The following is a 14993-nucleotide window of genomic DNA, read 5'->3' on the forward strand; positions in this document are numbered from 1 at the left end:
TTGACTGTCCCTAACCTCCGGTAGTACACAAAACTTGCTAAACACTCATGTCCAGGGGTGTGCTGGTAAATTTTTAACAACAGGCTCTTTCTCCGGACATAGTCAGCTCTGCAGTTGGAAGGGTCAGGGGCGGCCGGGGGGTGGGGGAGCAACACTTGCCTCTCTCTCCTCCCTCCCTTCGTGCGGGCATGCTAGGCATACCTTTGCTGGCAGCCAATAAATGGACTGCCACCACTCCCAACGTCTTGCTCTGAGCAGCATGCTGGAACTTCTGTCACATGCTGGAGAAGTCCCAGCCAGCTGCCTAGAGCTGGAAACAAGGAGCGGGGAGCAGCAGTAGTCTATTTACTTGGTTGGCAGGGCTCAGCATCCCCACCAGCAAAGTAAAAGAGAATTCAGCAGGGGGCCCAAGCCCACATTTTGGGAGCCAGTTGTTAAAGTAGCCACGGAGGGCCCTACTTTAACAACCGGCTCCCAAAATTCTTAAAAACTTAACAACCGGCTCTTGCGAGCCTGTGAGAGCCTGCTCCAGCACACCACTGCTCGTGTCCTTTAGTGTATTTAAATCTTAAATGTCTTTGTGCAGCATTTTTATATTTTACTCCTATTTTTCTCTGTGTACTATCTATACATTTCACCACTGCAATCTCACTGCAGCAATATTTCCTTGAGCTTTATTAAGTGCAGAAAACTTTAACTTATCTTTGCTCTGCTGGAAGCCGCAATCTTATCTGGTCATGCTGTGGCATTAGGCACTATACACTTGATAGATGTCTCTTGTCTGCATTCAATTCAATCCCCGGTATACATTAAATCCCGACAGGAGCCTGTTTCGCATTTGACCACTTTGTCAAGGGAAAACACTTGTATCAGGTTCTCAGGTTCAGAGCCCGCGGGGCCAGGCTCTGGAGCAAACGTGAGCCCTTGGGCTGCTGACGAGGAGCGACAGCAGCAGGCAAACCCACCAACCAATGCTGGGCAAGCACACCGGCACCTGGCAGGGACTGCAGGCACCGCCCAGCGAGCCGGAACACACGGACTGGAATCCCCCGGGCTGGAGGACACTGGACTGGAACACTGGACTGGAATCCCCCGGACTGGAGGACACAGGACTGGAACACTGGACTGGAACACCCCGGACTGGAGCACCCTGGACTGGTCCGTATAGCTTCACCTGCACTTGGCCACTATCCCCCCCCCCCAAGGGTTGAGCCCTTGGGTTTGAGTGGCCGGCAGGACTTACCGGATACCGGATAACACAGGGACCAGGATCCTTGAGCAAGCTTGCAACAGAAGTGCTCCAAGTACTAAACTAACAAGAGGTTCCCAACAGTGAACCAACAGCAGTGCTACTAAACACTAAACACACAGCAGAGGTGCTACCAAGCACTACAAGGGAAAGCAGGGAAGCCACAAAGGAAAAGCAGGAAAGTACAATACAAAAGCTACCACAGGTGCTCCTAAGCACCAAGCTATCACAGAGCTCCTAAAGCACTAAACTACCAAAGGTGCTCCTAACAGCACCAAAACCTGAAGTATTTCTATCAGCAACCAGAGGGAAAGCAGGGGAGCCACAAGGGAAAAGCAGGAAAGTTCAATACAAAGCTGCCACAGGTGCTCCTAAGCACCAAGCTACCAAAGGTGCTCCTAACAGCACCAAAACCTGAAGTACTTCTATCAGCAACAAGAGGGAAAGCAGGGGGGCCAAGAGGGAAAAGCAGGGAAACTAACACAAGCAAAGCAGAAGTGCTTTAAACACAGCAGAACCAGAAGTGCTTCCAAAGAACCCAACAACGAAGGGCTTCTAAAGCCCCAAACACAGAAGGCTACTAACCCCCAAGCACAGAAGAGCTTCTAAAGCCACAGAAGGGGAAGCAGGGGAGCCAAACACATACAAGTCACAAGTGCACACTGCACTAACACTGACCTGGCCCTATAGCAATTGTAGCAAAAGCAAACATTGCAAAGGCCCTGAAGGAAAGAACATCACTTCCTTATCAAGGCCCTCCCAGATGATGTCACACTCCCTAGACCTAGGCATACAGCACACTGAAACCCAGCACACTGAAACCCACACCAATGCAGCACCGTGAAGCACTTGAAGCCAGTACACCCAGAGAGGTAGAGCTAACTCAGTCCACACACACAGGTGCAGTATAGTGAAACAATTAGAGCCATGCTGCTGGAAGCTGCTATCATAGAGAGAGAGCGCTAGCTCAGAAAGGACAGACAACAGAAACAGAAGCCAGCTAAGAAGCTGACCCCCAGGAAAAAGGTAAGGTTGTATACTTCATCAACAGATTCGTCAGCTTCGAATACCATTTCTGGCACCGGTATCTCTCCCAAATCTTCCTCGGTGAAGGCCGAAGCAAAGAATTCATTTAATCTCTCTGTTATGGCTTTCTCTTCCTCGATCACCCCTTTTACCCCTCGGTCATCTAGTGGTCCAACCAATTCTTTTGCTGGCTTCCTGCTTTTAATATACATAAAATATTTTTTACTATATGTTTTTGCCTCCAACACAATCTTTTTTTCAAAGTCCCTCTTAGCCTTCCTTATCAGCGCTTTGCATTTGACTTGACATTCCTTATGTTGTTTCTTGTTATTTTCAGTCAGTTCCTTCTTCCATTTTCGGAAGGATTTTCTTTTAGCTCTAATAGCTTCCTTCACCTCACTTTTTAACCATGCCGGCTGTCGTTTGGTCTTCCTTCCTCCTTTTTTAATACACGGAATATATTTGGCCTGGGCTTCCAGGATGGTATTTTTGAACAGCATCCACGCCTGATGTAAATTTTTGACCCTCACAGCCACTCTCCTTTTTTAAAGTTAAACGCTAACGTATTTGATTTCCTATGTATACTTACTTCAATCCGATCATATTATGATCACTGTTATCAAGCGGCCCCAGCACCATTACCTCCCACACCAGTCCATGCCCTCCACTAAGGACTAATAATGGTCTATGGACTTTTTCTTTAGGAAGCCATCCAACCCTTTTTAAACTCTGCTAAGCTAACTCCATTTACATTTATTTAGATTTGCTCACATTCTCTGCAAACAAATTCCAGAGTTTAATTATACATTGAGTGAAGAAATGTTTTCTCTGATTTGTTTTAAATTTACTTCTTTGTAGCTTCATTGCATGCCCCCTAGTCCTAGTATTTTTGAAAAGAGTAAACAAGTGATTCACATCTACTCGTTCCACTCCACTCATTAGCTTATAGACCTCTATCATATCTCACCTCAGCTGTCTTTTCTTCAAGCTGAAGAGCCCTAGCCGCTTTAGCCTTTCCTCATAGGGAAGTCGTCCTTTGTTCTCTAACCACTGAATTTGTCATCAAAGCCCCAAACCAGCCCATCTAAATCTGTCTAGTCATGATCAGGGCACAGACCATAGGAGTCTGTCAAACACTGGCTTTGCTTCTCAATTACTGGTGTTGCCATTATTGCCAAGGTTTGCCAAAGGAAGGAAACTGTTTGTATATAATTATTCCTTTTACCAGGGGCGGTCCAATGCAATCCCCCTTCCTTGAGCCTACCTTTGTTTTCCAAAAGGCAGCGGTCGCAGGGTGAAGGTGGGACTTGGTGTAGTTTAAAACGAACCCTAAGTAGCTCTAGCACCTGAATAGTCCTCCACATGTACTCCCGAGCACCGTCCTCCAACTTGTTCTTTACCAGCCAATCATCAAGGTAAGGGAACACATGCACCCTCAGCATGTGTAGCGACACTGCGACTACCACTAGGCATTTGGTAAAGATTCTGAGTGCTGACGTGAGGCCAAAAGGCAACACAAGATACTGAAATTGGTGTGTTCCCAGCTTCCGGTGGACTGGAAGTATCGGGATGTGTATATATGCATCCTTTTAAGTGCAGAGAGAATAGCCAGCAGGATCCAGGTCATTGCTGTTAATCTCCTGAGCCTTATAGAAGAGCCGACCTGCAGGCTGAGATTGGGGAGTCTCGCCACAAACTGGGTTCAAGGGTAGGACGCTGTGTACCCACGGCTGGTGATTTCTCCCAGGGTAAATCCCAGAAAGACTTGGACAGTTAGTGCTGGATCCATATCTCCATTGGTAATGGTGCTACATCAGAGAAGTTGATTGCGGGGTGTCAACTGGCTACAGCTCAGGTGAAAGGGGTTTTAAAATGTGCATAACCCAAGAAGAAAAGATTGTATGCTCTTGTGACTTTGTATTATCGAGTCTGGTTACCATCACAGCTGTACGCTGAGGACTTTCATGAGAATAAATGCAGAGTTCCAGTTGTAAATAAAGTTCAGTGAATTTTCTTGACTCTCCTGACTACTGTGTGGTTCCTGTGAGAGATCCGGAGGGAACCTGAAGTGAGTAGTTTACACCCAGTCTCCCGACCCCCAACGGCTCATAGAGTATTATTCCTGAGCTTAACCTGCCTAGGTGAGAGAAGCAGGTTATACTAGCACCATGTTTGGTGGATGGGATGGGGGAGGGGGGAAGGAGACAAAAAAAAACCCCCACTAAAACCTAGACCAGGATCAGGAGCAGGTCTAAATCCTGATTCTCATGTCAGTGAACATAAATTTAAATTCCTCTTCTTAAATGTAGACTGCACAAGTATCTTTCGGCCCCAACCTAATTCCACCCAAAACATGCTCACACCACACCCTCTTCCCAAATGCACATTTTGGTGGTTTAGACAAGTCTATCCCAGCTTTCTAAAATCGGGATTTACACATGCTTGCAATACATGTGTCTAAACGCCAGTTTATGCACATTTAAAGGGCGGATAGTGCCTCTAAAATAAGTACCATGGTCTTAAGAATAGCCATACTGGGTCAGACCAATCCTGCTTCCAGCAGTAGCCAATCAAAGTCACAAGTACCCGGCAGAAACCCAAATAGTAGGAACATTCCATACTACCAATCCCGGGGCAAGCAGTAGCTACCAGGGGCGTAGCCACGGGTGGGCCTGGACGGGCCCAGGCCCAGCCACTTTTCCTTCAGGCCCGCCCAGCGCCCACCCTAACAAGCCCCAACCCAAGCCATCTTTTCCTGCCTCTTCTGCTGGCTCTCCCCATCCGCGTGGTCTGTTTAATTTTAGTCCTTGAAGCGCCGTTCTCCCTCCAGGACCGCACCGGCGATTCCGATAGCCTTCTGCCAGCGTGCATCGTCGTGGGCGGGGCTTCTCCTTAGGCGCATCCCACCTCAGGTGGCAGGTTAAGCTCAGGAATAATACTCTATGAGCCGTTGGGGGTCAGGAGACTGGGTGTAAACTACTCACTTTAGGTTCCCTCCAGATCTCTCACAGGAACCACACAGTAGTCAGGAGAGTCAAGAAAATTCACTGAACTTTATTTACAGGATTGAATAATACAATCTTCGGAATACATATATATGTTCCAATAAGAGAAATACTTGAGACCCACATGGAATTGCTTGGACTAGGCTTTACCATCAGCTTGCTATAGTCCTCCTCAGATCCTCCTTCCCACGAGGTCCAGTCATCTTGGAAGAGATCTTGAGTCCACAAGTTCCATGCTGCCTCTACCTGCTGTATACCGAATGACACTCCTCCTCGTTCTCCTCCCTCCTCCCATACCCCCGTACTCCTTTAGCATTACCTCCTTCCAGCTCCTCCATTCATTCCACATTCATCTCAATACATTTTTATTTATCACAGGTGGAGCTCTGTGCATTTCCGGTTCTGACATTACGTAATGTTACAGCTCGCTAAGGGTAGTACGTGTTTAAAGGTTGCCCACCCCTATCCTAGATGGTCTGAGGGCTGAACAAATCCTCACTGTGCCTCATCATTCAATACCTTAAATACCATTAGGAGGATCTGAAATTGTATTCTGCAAACTATACCTCCTTTCCATTTGTGCATGCCACCCACATATATGGATAAGTACTGCCTGTTCTAGACTCGCCACCTATATGTGTATTTATGTGCTCATTTAAAAGTTCTTACAGTTTTAGGCAGGGAGCAATTAACATGGATAAAATTAACACATAAAGCCTGCTTTGCAACATTTATATACAGTCCTCCCAATCAAATAATTGCCTCACAGTATGTTATGTACTGCTGCCAACAGCCTGGAAAAACAAATTAAGCTGTTTTCTGACTCTCCATCAACCTTAATTCGAATGGTAAGCTGTTCCACTTAGGTAGACCAGCTACAGAAAAAGCCCTGCTTCTAGTTTTGCTCAGGTGGAGCTGTCTCACTGATGACATAGGCGGGGATAGTGCTGGGCAGACTTATACAGTCTGTGCCAGAGCCGGTGGTGGGAGGCGGGGCTGGTGGTTGGGGGGCGGGGATAGTGCTGGGCAGACTTATACGGTCTGTGCGAGCCGGTGGTTGGGAGGCAGGGATAGTGCTGGGCAGACTTATACGGTCTGTGCCCTGAAAAAGACAGGTAAAAATCAAGGTAAGGTATACACAAAAAGTGGAACATATGAGTTATCTTGTTGGGCAGACTGGATGGACCGTGCAGGTCTTTTTCTGCTGTCATCTACTATGTTACTATGAGGCATATTTTCAAAGCACTTTGGGAGGCTAAGTTCCATAGGTTTCTATGGAACTTTGGGAGGCTAAGTGCTTGAAAATATGCCTCTATGTTATATATGCAGGAAACGGGTCCCCTCTAAGCATAAAGACCTGGCCAGTTTAAAGTCTTAAAACAGTGCTGATGTACTGAGGTGTCTCGTTAGACAATGCTCGATGTATCAAAGTCGGCACTTTAAACCTAATGCGATAATATGCTGGTAACCAGTGTAGGGAAGTGAGGGTTAGGGTAATATGTTCATGTCTCCCTACTTCTCATAAGATCCTAGCTATAGCATTTTGTTTGATCAGCAGTGACCTTACTAGGGAACAGGAGAGGCCTGTGTACAAAGAGTTGCAGTAATCCAGTTAAATCATCGAAATGTAGACTATTTTTCAATGTCATGCACAGCTGCAGTCTAAAGAACATATTTTTTACTAGTTCTTTTACCTGTGATTTTATGGACGGTGCTTATCAAACATTATTGTCACAAACCCATTATCGCAGCCACAGAAAGCAGGTAACTCCACCTTGGAGGCCTATCTTCCCAGCCAACACGGTCATCTTTCCACACTTTCTGTCCCTGCAGTCCTGATTATAGTGACTTGTTTAGAGGAGCAGACCAAGGATTGCTTTTTTTAGGTCACAAGCTGTAACCCCCAGTTTGGTAAGCCCTGGTTTAGGAGCACGCCTAGACTAATACTTTATGATTTCAAAGGAACTATTTGATCTTCAGTAGTAATCTGTGATGGCAAATCCATAAACTGTTGAGCCACAGAAGAATTGTCTTTGCTTTTGTTGTTTTGTTTTGTGAGGGGGGTCTGTTATTGTAAGTTGCTGCTGTCAAACGTTCCCCTGTTCATGATATTATTTGTATGTTATTATTGTATTATTATTCTCCCTTTGATTTCTCTCACGTACACCGCTTTGATGGTCTGACCCTAAGCGGGTTATTAAACAAGCCTAACTGTGATACCCGAGCGAGGGTTGAGGGTGGGCCTGTGAAACAACACAGCTGGACAAAGGGATATAAATGAAGACAAGTGTTTATTTGAATCTTGAGGCCTGTTATATCAAAGGGCCTGGAATACAAGGTAAACCGTCTCTGTAGTTCAAGAAGCACAATCTTAAAAAGGCCTCTTACTGGCAGGCCCACAACACAGTCTGTGACTGGTGGGGCTGCCACCACCCAAGCATAGTCTGTAAGTCCTTCTCGGTTATTCTCCGAGTTCTAGGGTCTGGCTCCAGACCTGAGAGCAAAGCTTGTAAGACTCAAACAGAAAACAAAAGTGGCTTACATCAGCCAGGCACAATCAATAGATGTAAGTTGTAGTGACGTATGCAGGGCCAGTCTTAGGCAGGGGCGACAGGAGCAGTCGCACAGGGCCTCGTGCCTCCAGGGGCCCTGTGGCGCTTCCTGTCGCTCCTTGCCATATTGTTGCTCAGCTGCTTTCCTTCCAACCGCCCTGCGTTTAAAAAGTCGCAGCAGCGGCAGTGAAGCCTTTAAGCCTTCCCCTTCTCTCTCAGCGTGCACTGATGCAATTTCGTGTTTCCAGTATCCGCGAAGGCGGCACAGTGAGAAAGAAGGAAAGGCTTAAGGGCTAGAGGCGAGCCTGCTTTTTCGCTGCTGCTGCTGCAACTTTTTAAACAAAGGGCGACTGGAAGGAAAGCAGCTGAGGAAAACTGAGGGCACAGATGGGGCTGGGGTGGGCGAGTCACTGGACATGGAGGGGAGGGCAGATGAGAATCGCTGGACATGGAGGGGATGGGATGGGAGGGCAGGGGACAGAGGAGAATCACTGGATGTGGATGAGAGGGGAGGACAGGGGGCAAAGGAGAATCACTGGGCATGGATGGGTGGGGAGAGCAGGGGAGAGAGGAGAGTTGCTGGACATGGATGGATGGAGGGGAGGGCAGAAGAAATGCTGGGCATGGATGGAGGTGAGGGAAGACAGGAAGAAGATGCATATGGATGGAGGGCTGGGGAGAGAGGAGAAATGCTGGACATGGATGGGAGGAGAGGGCAGGGGACACAGGAAAATCACTGGATGTGGATGAGAGGGGAGGACAGGGGGCAAAGGAGAATCACTGAACATAGATGGAAGAGGAGGGCAGAGGAGAATTGCTGGACATGGATGGGTAGAGAGGGCATGGGAGAGAGGAGTGTTGCTATGGATGGATGGAGGGGAGGGCAGGAGAAATGCTGGACATGGATGGAAGTGAGGGAAGACAGGAAGGAGATGCACATGGATGGAGGGGAGAGGAGAAATTCTGGACACGGATGGAGGAGAGGGGAGAGTTGAAATGCTGGATATGGATGGAGGGGAAGGAAGAGAGAGGACGTGAGATGAAGTGAGATGAACATGGATGGAGGGGAGGAGAGAGAGGAGAAATGCTGGACATGGATGGAGGAGAGGGAAGAGAAAGGACGGAGATGCATACTGACGGAGATAAGGGAAAAGAGGAGAAAAACTGCACATGGCTGGAGAAAACAGGCAAAAGCTGGATCCACTCTATACCTCCTCCAGTCAAGTCCGCGGAGGACCCAGCTTTTACCTATGGATGTAGGGCAAGAAATGAAGAAGAAAGGAGAAAAGTAAAGAAACAAATTGAAAGGAAGCCCTGGAAGTAGAGTTAAGGGAGCAGATAGAGAGCAGCAGAAATCAGAGACTGGGACCAACATGATCAGAAAAACAAAGTCACAAGACAACAAATGTAGAAAAAATAAGTTTATTTTCATTTTAGTGTTTGGAATATGTGCAATTTGACAATTTACACCTGCTGTCTTATTTTGCAATGTATAGCAATGTTCTGTTTTTCTGGTATTGTGCTACATGCAGAATCTGTATGCTAATTTGGTTTATGTCATTTTGGGTATACTGGAGCTGTAATGTGTAATATTTTCAATGATTACTGTTTATATGCGCCATGGCTGGTAAATGGGTGTGGCTAAATGTGCCAACATTGTCCAGTTCAGCACACTATTAGCAGCCAAGTTCATACTACTACTACTTAACATTTCTAGAGCGCTACTAGGGTTACGCAGTGCTGTACAGTTTAACAAAGAAGGACAGTCCCTGCTCAAAGGAGCTTACAATCTAAAGGACGAAATGTCAAGGTGGGGCAGTCTAGATTTCCTGAAGAGAGGTATAGTGGTTAGGTGCCGAAGGCAACATTGAAGAGGTGGGCTATGAGTAAGGATTTGAAGATGGGCAAGGAGGGGGCCTGGCGTATGGGCTCATGGAGTTTATTCCAAGCATGGGGTGAGGCGAGGCAGAAAGGGTGGAGCCTAGAGTTGGCGGTGGTGGAGAAGGGTACTGAAAGGAGGGATTTGTCTTGAGAGCGGAGGTTACGGGTAGGAACGGAAGGGGAGATGAGGGGAGAGAGGTAAGGAGGGGCTGTAGATCGAGTGCATTTGTAGGTTAGTAGGGGAAGCTTGAACTGTATGCGATACCTGATCGGAAGCCAGTGAAGTGACTTGAGGAGAGGGGTGATATGAGTATATCGGTCCAGGCGGAAGATAAGACATGCAGCAGAGTTCTGAATGGACTGAAGGGGGGATAGATAGCTAAGTGGGAGGCCAGTGAGGAGTAGGTTGCAGTAGTCAAGGCGAGAGGTAATGAGAGAGTGGATGAGAATTCGGGTGGTGTGCTCAGAGAGGAAAGGGAAAATCTTGCTAATGTTATAGAGGAAGAAGCGACAGGTCTTGGCTACCTGCTGGATATGCGCAGAGAAGGAGAGGGAGGAGTCGAAGATGACTCCGAGGTTGCTGGCAGATGAGATGGGGACGATGAGGGTGTTATCAACTGAGATAGAGAGTGGAGGGAGAGGAGAAGTGGGTTTGGGTAGGAAGACAGTAAGCTCGGTCTTGGCCATGTTCAGTTTCAGGTGGCGGTTGGACATCCAGGCAGCAATGTCGGATAAGCAGGCTGATACTTTGGCCTGGGTTTCCACAGTGATGTCTGGTGTGGAGAGATAAAGCTGGGTGTCATCAGCATAAAGATGATATTGGAAACCATGAGATGAGATCAGGGAGCCCAGGGAAGAGGTGTAGATTGAAAAGAGAAGGGGTCCAAGGACAGATCCCTGAGGAACTCCAACAGAGCGCGGGATGGGGGTGGAGGAAGAACCATGAGAATGTACTCTGAAGGTACGGTGGGAGAGATAAGAGGAGAACCAGGAGAGGACACAGCCCTGGAAGCCAAATGAGGACAGTGTGGCAAGAAGTAAATTGTGATTGACAGTGTCAAAAGTAGCGGATAGGTCGAGGAGGATGAGGATGGAGTAGTGACCTTTGGATTTGGCAAGGAACAGGCCGTTAGATAGTGCCGTTTCTGTCGAGTGTAGGGGGCGAAAGCCGGATTGAAGCGGATCGAGGATGGTATGAGAGGAGAGAAAATCAAGGCAACGGCTGTGAACAGCATGTTAAAGTTTCTTGGAGAGGAAGGGTAGGAGGGAAATGGGGCATTAGTTGGAGGGACAGGTAGGGTCAAGTGATGTTTTTTTGAGGAGTGGTGTGACAACAGCATGCTTGAAGGTGTCAGGGACAGTTGCAGTGGAGAGAGAGAAGTTGAGGATATGACAGATGGAGGGGGTGACAGTAGGAGAGATGGTGTTAAGTAAGTTGGTGGGGATGGGGTCAGAGGAACAGGTGGTGCATTTCGAGAAGGAAAGAAGATGGGCAGTTTCCTCTTCAGTGATGTCGGGAAAAGAGGAGAAGGAGGCCTCAAATGTCATACCCAGCTCCATCACAGCAGTATGCAGGTCCCTGGAGCAGTTTTTAGTGGATAATGCAGTGCACTTCAGGCAGGTGAACCCAGGCCCATCCCCCCCCCCCCACCTGTTACATTTGTGGTGGTAAATGGGAGCCCTCCAAAACCCACCCGAAACCCACTGTACCCACATCTAAGTGCCCGCCATTACCCTTTAAGGGCTATGGTAGTGTTGTACAGTTGTGGGTAGTGGGTTTTGGGTGGGCTCAGCACCCAAGGTAAGGGAGGTATGCACCTGGGATCAATTTGTGAAGTCCACTGCAGTGCCCCCTAGGGTGCCCAATTGGTGTTCTGGCACGTGAGAGGGGACCAGTGCACTACGAATGCTGACTCCTCCCACGACCAAATGGCTTGGATTTAGTCGCTTTTGAGATGGCCGTCCTCGTTTTCCATTATCCGCGTAAACCGAGATCAGCCATCTCTAAGGTCGGCAATCTCAACATTTTGGTCGACCTAAATGTTTAGATTTGGCCGTCCATGACCATATTATCGAAACGAAAGATGGACGCCCATCTTGTTTCGGTAATACAGGATGCCCCGCCCCTTCGCCAGGGCGCCCTTAAAGATGGGCGCCCAGTTCGATTATGCCCCTCCATGTGGTTTACAATTCAAAAGCAGTCAAGGGTTAGAAACAAGAGGGAAGGAAGACAAAGCTAAGAGGACAAGTCAAAAGACTCATGGCCTGATGCTCAGAACTTCCGCAGTAAGCTAACAGCTCGCCAACGCTCATAGGAAATGGTATGCAAATTATAGGTGTGCTGTTAATATAGACAAATGCAAAGTGATGCACATTGGGAACAATAATCTGAATCATAAGTATTTGATGCTACAGTCCACTTTAGGAGTCAGCACTCAAGAAAAAGACCTAGGCGTCATTGTAGACGATATGCTGAAGTAAGTCTTCTCCCTGTGTGCAGTGGTGGCCAAAAAGAGCAAACAGAGTACTAGGAATAATTAGGAGAGGGCTGCACAATAAGACAAACATAATGCCTCTATATTGCTCCATGTGTTTGGCGAATGTGCAGAAGAGTTTCACAGTAAGCAGCTCCTGGGCATATGGACCAGGCAAACCCGAACATCAAGCACATTGGCATCTGTTTTCTGCACTTTTAAATGTAAGCTTTCAAATTTATTTTATTTTTTTTACTTGGAAGGCTTATATTTAAAACACAGGAAACAGGCACCAATGTGTGCTTTCTCTTTTGGGTTTGCTCGGACTCACAACTGGTGCTTAGGGGCTGCATGGACATCAGATTTTAAAGAAAGAATCATAAGAAATCTTCTTCTCAAACTCCCTAGTGCCTGCTCAAAGGTGGCGTTATTTTTTCAGCAGTAAGGCCGATTTGTTTTGTGCGTTGTTCTCAGAGTATTGGGAGGGAATAGGAAATGATCTCATTAACATCTGTTTGACTACATTAGCGTACTATTTGCGCTCATCTATTTGCGACAAATTGTCACCTTCCCCTCCCTCCTGTTGTTCCTCTTTCCCTTCTCTGACGCTAATTCCTGTATTTTGTATTAATGTTGTTTAATAGACTATTGTGCGCCACATTGAGCCTGTCCATGGGCAGGAATAATGTGGGATATAAATGCCATAAATAAATAAATAAATCTTTTGCATACACGTTGTTTCCCGCACTAGAGCCTCTGAGCATTCTGCGCTCACTAATGTGGTTGTTAGTCCGACGCTAATGGCCTCTAGCACTCGCGTTTGCTTCTGAGCATTGCGGCCTCAGTAAACAGATGGGTCTTGAGCAATATTTTAAACTTCTTCAAAAAGGCAGTAAATAAATTCTAATAAACAAACTAAGCTTGGCTGCGTCTGTTGTCTCTGTTTTCACTCCCACTGGGTTATTCTGTTTATTGTCAATACCGGCATTCCTGAATGGATATCACTGGAGAATAAGTACAATCAAGATACATAACTAAGTTTGGATTAAGGGGACACATTGTGTTGTCCTTCACCTCTGCATAATTCACTTCCTCATTATTCAGTTGCTTCATCACTATTCACTTTTCATGTAAACTTATCTATTCAGTGCTCGCCAAGGACATTATCCTGCTTATAATCGAACGAGAAAAACGCCCAAGTTCCGACCTAAATCGGGAGATGGACGTTTATCTCACAAAAACGAATAAAGCGGTATAATCGAAAGCCGATTTTTGGACGTTTTCAACTGCACTCCATCGCGGATGCGGACAAAGTTGATGGGGGCATGTCAGAGGTGTGGCGAAGGCGGAACTGGGGCGTGGTTATCTGCCGAACAAAGATGGGCGCATTTCACCGATAATGGGAAAAAAGTATGCGTTTTTAGCTAGAATTTAGGACACTTTTCCTGGACCCTGTTTTTTCACGAATAAGGCCCCAAAAAGTGCCCTAAATGACCAGATGACCACTGGAGGGAATCGGGGATGACCTCCCCTGACTCCCCCAGTGGTCACTAACCCCCTCCCACCACAAAAAATGATGTTTCACAACTTTTTATTTTCACCCTCAAATGTCATACCCACCTCCCTGGCAGCAGTATGCAGGTCACTGGAGGAGTTGTTAGGGGGTGCAGTGGACTTCAGGCAGGTGGACCCAGGCCCATCCCCCCTACCTGTTACAATTGTGCTGCTTAATGCTTATTAGTCGTCCAACCCCCCCAAACCCACTGTACCCACATGTAGGTGCCCCCCTTCACCCCTTAGGGCTATAGTAATGGTGTAGACTTGTGGGCAGTGGGTTTTGAGGGGGATTTGGGGGGCTCAACACACAAGGGAAGGGTGCTAAGCACCTGGGAGCTCTTTTACCATTTTTTTTGTTTTTGTAAAAGTGCCCCCTAGGGTGCCCGGTTGGTGTCCTGGCATGTGAGGGGGACCAGTGCACTACGAATCCTGGCCCCTCCCACGAACAAATGCCTTGCATTTATTCGTTTTTAAGCTGGGCGCTTTCATTTTCCATTATTGCTGAAAACCAAAAACGCCCAGCTCACAAATTGTCGAATAAAACATGGACGTCTATTTTTTCCCAAAATACGGTTCGGTCCGCCCCTTCACGGACCCGTTCTCGGAGATAAACGCCCATGGAGATAGGCGTTTCTGTTCGATTATGCCCCTCTATGGTTTCTTCCTGTAGTCATCACAGGGAGAAAGCGGATAGAAAGAAAGAGCTTGAGCTAAGAACATAAGAATAGTCGTATTGGGTCAGACCAATGGCCCATCTAACCCAGTATCCTGCTTCCAACAGTGACCAATCCAGGTCACAAGTACCTGGCAGAAACCCAATTAGTAGCATCATTCCATGCTACCAATCCCAGGGCAAGCAGTGGCTTTCCCCATGTCCATCTCAATAACAGACTATAGACTTTTCCTCCAGGAACTTGTCCAAACCTCTTTTAAACCCAGATATGCTAACCACCTTTACCACAACCTCAGGCAACGAGTTCCAGAGCTTAACTATTCTTTGAGTGAAAACATATTTCCGCCTATTTGTTTTAAAAGTATTTCCATTTAATTTCGTTGAGTAACCCCTGGTCTTTAAACTTGTTGAATGAGTGAAACATCAATTCAACTCCACCCACTCCCCACCCCTCAGGATTTTGCAGGCATCAATCATACCCCCCCTCAACCGTCTCTTTTCCAAGCTGAAGAGCCCTAACCTCTTTAGCCTTTCCTCATATGAAAACAGTTTCATCCCCTCTATCATTCTGGTCAC

General features: G+C 47.1%; 1 protein-coding gene across 2 annotated transcripts in view; it reads right to left on the minus strand.

Annotated features, from left to right (window-relative positions):
* Window positions 1-14993, minus strand: part of B4GALT3 (beta-1,4-galactosyltransferase 3) — a 138187-nt gene that overhangs the window by 60743 nt on the left and 62451 nt on the right. The gene's annotated exons all lie outside the window — the stretch shown is intronic.

Source organism: Microcaecilia unicolor, chromosome 14 (assembly GCF_901765095.1).
Source record: "Microcaecilia unicolor chromosome 14, aMicUni1.1, whole genome shotgun sequence".
Lineage (NCBI taxonomy): Eukaryota > Metazoa > Chordata > Amphibia > Gymnophiona > Siphonopidae > Microcaecilia > Microcaecilia unicolor.